Raw genomic sequence first — 7,848 nt, 5'->3', positions numbered from 1 at the left:
GCTATAGCCTTCTCCATTCTCCTCCCCAAAAAGTTAGCAGTACGCATTTCTCTGACACACCCCATGCCAAATTCTTCATCTGACTACTCCAAATCATCTTTTAGGCCTGAATATCAATATTACTTTTTTTTTAAAAGGGCTTTTTTGTTTTTCTTGTTTCCCATGATATTCTACTCCTCTGTCATAAAACTCATCTCATTTTGCTAATTTGATATCTACCTTCCTTGCAATGTTGAGCATTTCTTGAGAGAAAGGACCATATCTACCTTGTTTGTGCTTTGGCTCTGGTACTTATTAGCTGCCTCCAAAATATTTATTTAACAAATAAACAACAGAATGCTATATGCCATCTGTTTCCTGTCCTGCTCCTTTGCCTAGGTTTGCACTCTGTTATAAGGGCCTTATATAACTTCCTAGGGTGCTGAGAAAATTACTACATATTTGGCAGCTTAAAACAACACAAATATATTCTGTCACAGTTTTGGAGTCCAGAGGTCTAAAATCAGGCCTTCTTTGACAGGGCAATGCTCCCTCTGAAGGCTCTATGGGAGAATTCTTCACTACTTGTATTAGTCCATTTCTGTTGCTTATAATAAAATACCTGAAACTGGGTAATGTATAAAGAAACAAGGTTTATTTCTTATAGTCTTGGAGGCTGGGAAGTCCAAAGTCCAGGGAACACATCTGGTAAGGTAAGGGCCTTCTTTTCAGGGTATCACAAGGCAAGAATGCGCTGAGCAAGAGAGCTAACCTGCTCACTCACTCTTCTTAGAAATCCATCTGAAACACATCCTTTACCACCCATTAAGCCATCAATGGATTAATCCATTCTTGATGGTACAGTCCTCACAATCTAACCTCCTCTTAAAGGTCCCACATTTCAAATACCGTAATAGGATTTCCCACCCTCTTAGCACTGTTACAATGGAGATTAAGTTTCCAATACATGAACTTTTGGGGGACATATATAACCAATAGCACTGCCTCTTCTAGCTTCTGGTGGCTCCTGGAATTCTTCACTTTGTGGTAGCACAACTCCAATCTCTGCCTCTGTTTTTTACATGGCTTTCTTCCTTATGTTATTGTGTCTCAAGTCTTCCTCTTCCTTTCTCTTATAAGGTCAACTGTCATTGGATAAAGGGTCCACCTTAAATCTAGGATGATCTCATTTTGAGATTCTTAATTACATCTGCAAAGACTCTTTTTCCAAGTAGGACCAAATTCACAGGATCCAGGGGATAGGACTTGAACATATCTTTTTTAGGGATTACTATTTAACCCACTGCAGAGTGAGGCTGATTAAAGTGATTTTATGAGACTTGTGGAACTCTAGGCATAAACTGAGCTGCTTAGGGGTCTAGCTGAAAATGTGTTGTGCAGGGTGGAGTGAGAATTGCTATTTCTACTGTTGCATGGAATCCAGCAGTCTTCTGGGGACTGAAGGCTTCGCTGACATGAGGGGACATTACCTTTGGTATGAATATTGCTGTTCTTTCAGTGCAGAAGCTGAAAATTCCTGATGCTCCTGTCAGCAGCTTTATAGGCAGAGGATGTGATCAAAAACAACAAAAGTTTGAGTAGGGAAAGAAGTTGCATTGGGAACACCTGAAGAGACTACAACTGAGAGGGGTTTCTGGGGATTCCCTGAAATGACAGGGTGACAGCTTGAAGGGGGAAAGTGATAAGCTCCATTGGATGTGGGAAATAAATGTCAAGGTGAGCCCATTTTTATCCACAGCCTGGTAAGGTCAAGTGACATTTAGGTTACACCTATATTCACATAAAATGAGATATTTCATGATTATATGAAATAAAATACAGAGAATTTTCAATTAATCACATTAATGGGAGAAGGATGAGATGAACAGTTGAAGTTCACAGAATCTTTCACTTAATTTCAGCCTTAAATTTGCCATTTTTTTCCTCATTAACATTATTATAAAACAAAATCAATGAGTGATTCGGTTCTCTCTCTCTTTGATTGAAATCTCCTCCTAGTGAGGTTAATTAGAAATAGCCATATTAAAAAGCATAGTCAGTTTTATATTTAGGTAGAATAATTCCTTTGACTTGACTAACAGCCCACCATGGTGTCTTAAATTAACCAGGGTTAAAATAGAAAATATCACTGAAAAGTATCATATTTTATTTTTTTAGCTATTTCCACTTGCCATAAATGAATTTTTTCCTGATATTTCCACTGTACAAATACACTGGGGCAATGGTCTTGCATGCGAAATACTTTTTAGTGTGGTACATTGGGGGAGAAACCCACAAAGAACAAAGAATATAGAATCAGAATTTCTGGTTTGAGTACTAAATAGTCACATAACCTTGAGTAAATCACTTGATCCTTCTGATAAATTCAAAGGGCTCTACTACTCTGTATTTCTAAAGAGGAAATATATATCAAAATCTGTCTGACTTTTGCAGCAGTCTCTTTAGAGGGCAGATTTTTGTGTAGCACAGTGAATGAGGGGTACTATATAGGAAAGGATCAGTTGAAAGGTTTTGGCAAGGTTCCTGGAATCTACAAGAGATGATTTCACAAGAAGTCTCAAAGGGAACCAGAGTTAAATTAGCCCATTTTGCCTGGAGCTAACCACACTAGACAGTGAAGCAGAAAAAAAGAATAAAAGGAGTAGAAGTTATTAGATCTCATACATAGAAGAAAATAAGTTTTTATGTTAATTTTTTACCTAAAATTTACTAGTTAGATATTGGAAACTAGTTTTATGCTTGTGAAGAGTCTACTGTTTCTTATTTGTCATTGTCTCTTGAAAGTCACATCCAGGTGTCAGACGTGCATGCCACGCGAAGAGTTGGCAATTGGTTCTCCCTTTCCACTTCCCTTCCTTCCTTCCTTCCTTCCTTCCTTCCTTCCTTCCTTCCTTCCTTCCTTCCTTCCTTCCTTCCTTCCTTCCTTCCTTCCTTCCTTTTTTCCTTTTCTGTCTTAAGGGTATTGAATAAAAAACAAGGACTTTCCTCAATCATGAAGATGGATTAAGTTGAGGCTCCTCTCTACATCAGAGGTGAGTATTGCTTATCATTAATCACACATATTTTGAATTTACACCAATAACTTGGAATTCATCCTAGGTGAAAAAGAAATGAAAGTAATAAATATCGGTAGTAATTTACTCAAGAGAAATATTTAATAACTGTAAAATTTACCCCTCTCTTTTGTGAACAGACTAAGCTAGTTACTAAAATAAGAAAGGTCCATATCAATATTTCTGAAAACAAACTTCCTGGCTTTAAAACACGGTTCTTAGACAAGTTATCTAAGAATGGGCTGAGCAAGAGAGCTAACCTGCTTACTCACTCTCCTTAGAAATCTATCGGAAACATGCCCCTTACCACCCATTAAACCATCAATGGATTAATCCATTCTTGATGGTACAGTCCTCACAATCTAACTTCCTCTTAAAGGTTCCACATTTCAAATACCATAATAGGATTTCCCACCCTCTTAGCACTGTTACAATGGAGATTAAGTTTCCAATACATGAATTTTAGGGGAACATATATAACCAATAGTACTGCCTCTTCTAGCTTCTGGTGGCTCCTGGCATTCCTCAGTTTGTGGTAGCGTAATTCCAATCTCTGCCTCTGTTTTTCACATGGCTTTCTTCCTTCTGTTATTGTGTCTCAAGTCTTCCTCTTCCTTTCTCTTATAAGGTCACCTGTCAATGGATTTAGGGCCCACCCTAAATCTAGGATGATCTCATTTTGAGATTCTTAATTACATCTGCAAAGACTCTTTTTCCAAATAGGACAAAATTCACAGGATCCAAAGGGTAGGGCTTTTTACTCAAACTTTTCTTGGTTTTGATCACATCCTCTGCCTGTGAAGCTGCTGACAGGAGCATCAGGAATTTTCAGCTTCTGCACTGAAAGAACAGCAATATTCATACCAAAGATAAGTTATCCACTAATAAGATAATATTCTTATTAAGATAATAGGATAAGTGATCTTATCTTAGATAAGATATCTAATATCTCTTGTATTTTTTGGCTGATCCAGCAAATTATCTGGTCCATTTTGATAAGTCATTGCGCAATTACTATGTTATGAAAACAGTTTTGGAACAGCCATTAAAATTAAAACAAGAAGATCTGAAGGTAATTAACAGAGAAGAAATTGGAACACATCTACTTTACAAACATACAGGGCATAGTAGCAATGATACTTGTATATTTTGGGCATCAATCAAATACATGCATTTCAGATTTTTGGAAGAAATAAATTTAAAATGAGTAATAACATTTTACCATAATAACCAGACTAAAAAACAATCATATATATCTAGCAATTTTACCTCTGGGATTTTATCCTAAGATAATTAGAGACATTCAATATGTAGACAATAAATAACAGCAATTATTTAATAATTTCTCACATTTCCTGAGATAGACATATTGCCAGACATTGACTAGACACTTTTCCTAAATAATTTCCTTCAGTCTTTCCAACCCTTCTGGGCTCTTCTTGTTTCCAGTTTGGCACGTAAGGAGCTCGGAAGTCATCACTAAATCCTAACCAGTAAAAAGCTAAATAAAGTGAGAATCAACAACTCTTCTTAGATCCATCAGAGAATTGAAGTCACAGAACAAACGATTGCCCACAAAATTGGAGGCAGGCAAGCGGATACAGAATATCACAACTTGTCAGAGTAGAAACCCATAAGCGGAAACCTTCATGGGAACCAGTGCTAGGGTAGGATAACCTAAACTGTGATTGACAAATTGCTGGAGGCTCAGTGTAGACAAGTAGCCATTTCAAAATACATGCAAAGCATTTTTTCTTAACAAGGTCTGCCCTCAAAAGAAACTATTTTACCAGAGTCTAACCTGCTGGGGTTTTATCAGAGCCTAACTGATGTAAGGAAAGGGAAATACCCAACTCTAGTCCTTTCTAGCCATTCTGTTTCATATAAGGGTGAGAATAAATCTGAGAATCATGTATGGAGGTCACTTGTGAAGGTCACAACCCAGGGACGTTGGCTCACTAAAAGACTGAGAGCTAATCATAGGACTATAGAAAGCTTCCTCTCCCTCTACACCTTAACCACCATATCACTAAAGGCCTATTAACCATGGTGCCTTTTACCCACTGTGCCATATGTAGCTTTCACAGCAAAAATTTACAAGCCATACGAAAAAGCAAAAAACAGAGTTTGAAGAGACAAAGCAAGCATCAGAACCCTGCTAACATATATGGCAGAGATGTTTAAATTATCTGACTGAGGGAGATACAACTGTGAGGTGAGGGTTGTGGCTGGGATGGGACTGGGGTCTCCTCTGGGCCCACGTTGTTGTTAATGGTCCTGGCCTATGCTCACGTGGTGAGCCTTGCTGAGGGGGCCAGGGCTGAGGCCCTCAGGCTGATCCACTCCTGGGTGCTGTCTCTTGGGGCCAACAGCTGAGTCCAGCCATCCCGGGGAAGCTCCTCCACACGAATTTGCAGCACTGCCCATCAGCCTTACTGGAGGCCTGATTCCTAAGCAGGTGGTACATTATGGCTGACCTGCAAAATCTGGTAGAACGATTGGAGAGGGCAGTGGGCCACCTAGAGGCAGTATCCCATACCTCTGACATGCACTGTGGGTGGGGAGACAGTCTTTCATAAGCAGGAGCAGCCCCATATGTGCAAGCATTTGACTCTCTACTTGCCAGTCCTGTAGCAGAGTTCATGAAGATCAGGAAAGAGATTGGGGGAGATGGTCAGAAACATATGGAGATGGTCCACACGGGTCTGAAGTCGGAGTGAGCTCCCTTGGTCCAGCTTCTCAGTGCCAGCGGCCAGCAGGCAATAAGCTTTCTGATTTGTTGGTGTCCATCTCAGAGCAGATTCAAGAAGTGATAACCTTTCGGGAGAAGAACCAAAGCAGCAAGGCATTCGATCACCTGTTGGCTGTCATCGAAAGTATCCAGGCCCTGGGTTGGGTGGTGATGGCTCCCAAGCCTAGCCCCTGTGCGAAAGAAATGAATAATGCCACCATGTTTTATACAAACCGAGCCCTTAAGGAGTACAAGATGTGGCTAAGAAGCATGTGGACTGGGTTAAACCTTACTTAAGTACATGGACAGAGCTGCAGGCTTATATTAAGGAATTCTATACCACCGGACTGGCCTGGAGCAAAACGGGGCCTTGTGGCAAAAGAACTGAGTGAATTGCCATCTGGACCCTCTGCTGGATCTGGTCCTCTCCCCCCCCCCCCCAGGCCCCCCTCCCCTCCCCATCCCCACCAGCTCAGGTTCTGATGAGTCTGCCTCCTGCTCCGCACTCTTTGCACAGATTAATCAGGGGGAGAGCATCACTCATGTCCTGAAACATGTATCTGATGACATGAAGACTCACAAGAACCTTGCCCTGAAGTCTTAGAGAGGTCCAGTATGAAGTGGCCCCAAACCATTCTCTGCACCTAAACCCCAAACCAGCCGTTCCCCCAAACTAGACACAAAAAAGACAGATCTGTGTGAACTGGAGGCCAAGAAGTGGAGAGTGGAAAATCAGGAGGATGTCTCCAACCTGGTGATTGTTGACACAGAGCTGAAACAGGTGGCTTACATGTACAAGTCTGTCAACACGACATTGCAAATCAAGGGCAAAAGTAACTCCATTACAGTAGATGACTTTAAGAAACTTGGTCTGGTATTCAATGGTGTGGTGGACATTGTGGAGATAATCAATAGGAGGGATGTCAAAGTTCAGGTAATGGGTAAAGTGCCCCCCTCCACAAAAGAGATGGCTGTCACACTTACCTGTGCAAGAATTCCCTGGATTATGAGGAAGTCAGTGACAAATCTTCTGAGATTTCTACAGAAGGCAGTGACTTTGAGTTCCCAGTCCCTGAGCAGTTCACAATCCTGTGGAATGGGCAGAAGTTGGTCACCACAGTGACAGAAATTGCTGGTTAAGTGAAGTGCCACTGGATTCTTTGCCCTCTCCCTTCATGTCATGGGATAAACCTGTATCAAGATTTTTGTTTTTTCCTAGATTTCCTCCACCTTTCTACTCTTAAACTGCTTCTCTACTCTGAAAAGCACAGCTATCTGCCTTCACTGAAATAGACCTCAGGCTAAGGTTTGGGGGAGGATAGCAGATCACTTGATCTTCTGCAGGAAGATTCAGCTTTTCCATATCAGCTCAACTACACCACCAGTTCATTCTTAAGTAACTGTAGGCCAAGACTGGTGCATTTTAGCTTTCAGCTTCTGTGAATTATTCTACCAACAAATAGTCCTTTGGGAAAAATAAAACAGTCCAGGAATTAATGGATCAGACTGTTCATATTAATCTTTTTCTAACAATGAGCATGAAGGTAGCAGAAGCTGGTGTGATTCCAGACGGTTCGTCTAACTAAACTAATCTTTCATTGTTGATAAGTGAGGCAAGGGTTGCATTTGACCAAAGGCTGAAGCTTGGCCACCTAGCATTCCAAGAAAAACTGTTTCCTATGAACATTCCTTTTGTTCTGCATTCTATCCTGGGTCTGCCTCAGCCATGGGATAGGAGGTTCAGTGCCCTTCATCCGAGGCAGTTAAAGGAGTCTTGGACCTTTATTTGGAATCCCTGCTCAGCACCTTCCTACAGAGATGTCTTTAAGAGAAAGGTGGGGGTGGGAGGGAATAGGAAAAGAACACACCATTCCAAGGAATCTGGCATTCTTTCCTCCTTCCCTGCTAGGTGCCTGTTATTCATCTTCACTGCCTCCTTTTCCTTGTCATGCTCAATGGCTTATGACGTCTGTCCAGGCACCTAAACAGAGGACTAAAACCTCCGTTGCAGGATGGTTTTAGGTCTTGGTTTATGTAAGAATCTTGCACAGCACTGCTAATGTA

The 7,848-nt window shown here is 41.0% G+C and overlaps 1 pseudogene; it reads left to right on the top strand.

Annotated features, from left to right (window-relative positions):
- Positions 1-5,521: 5,521 nt before the first annotated feature.
- Positions 5,522-6,924, top strand: LOC134363355 (adenylyl cyclase-associated protein 1-like; annotated as a pseudogene).
- The last annotated feature ends 924 nt before the right edge of the window (positions 6,925-7,848 follow it).

This window comes from Cynocephalus volans, chromosome 1 (genome assembly GCF_027409185.1).
Source record: "Cynocephalus volans isolate mCynVol1 chromosome 1, mCynVol1.pri, whole genome shotgun sequence".
NCBI lineage: Eukaryota > Metazoa > Chordata > Mammalia > Dermoptera > Cynocephalidae > Cynocephalus > Cynocephalus volans.
This window is presented reverse-complemented; position numbering and strand designations above follow the sequence as displayed.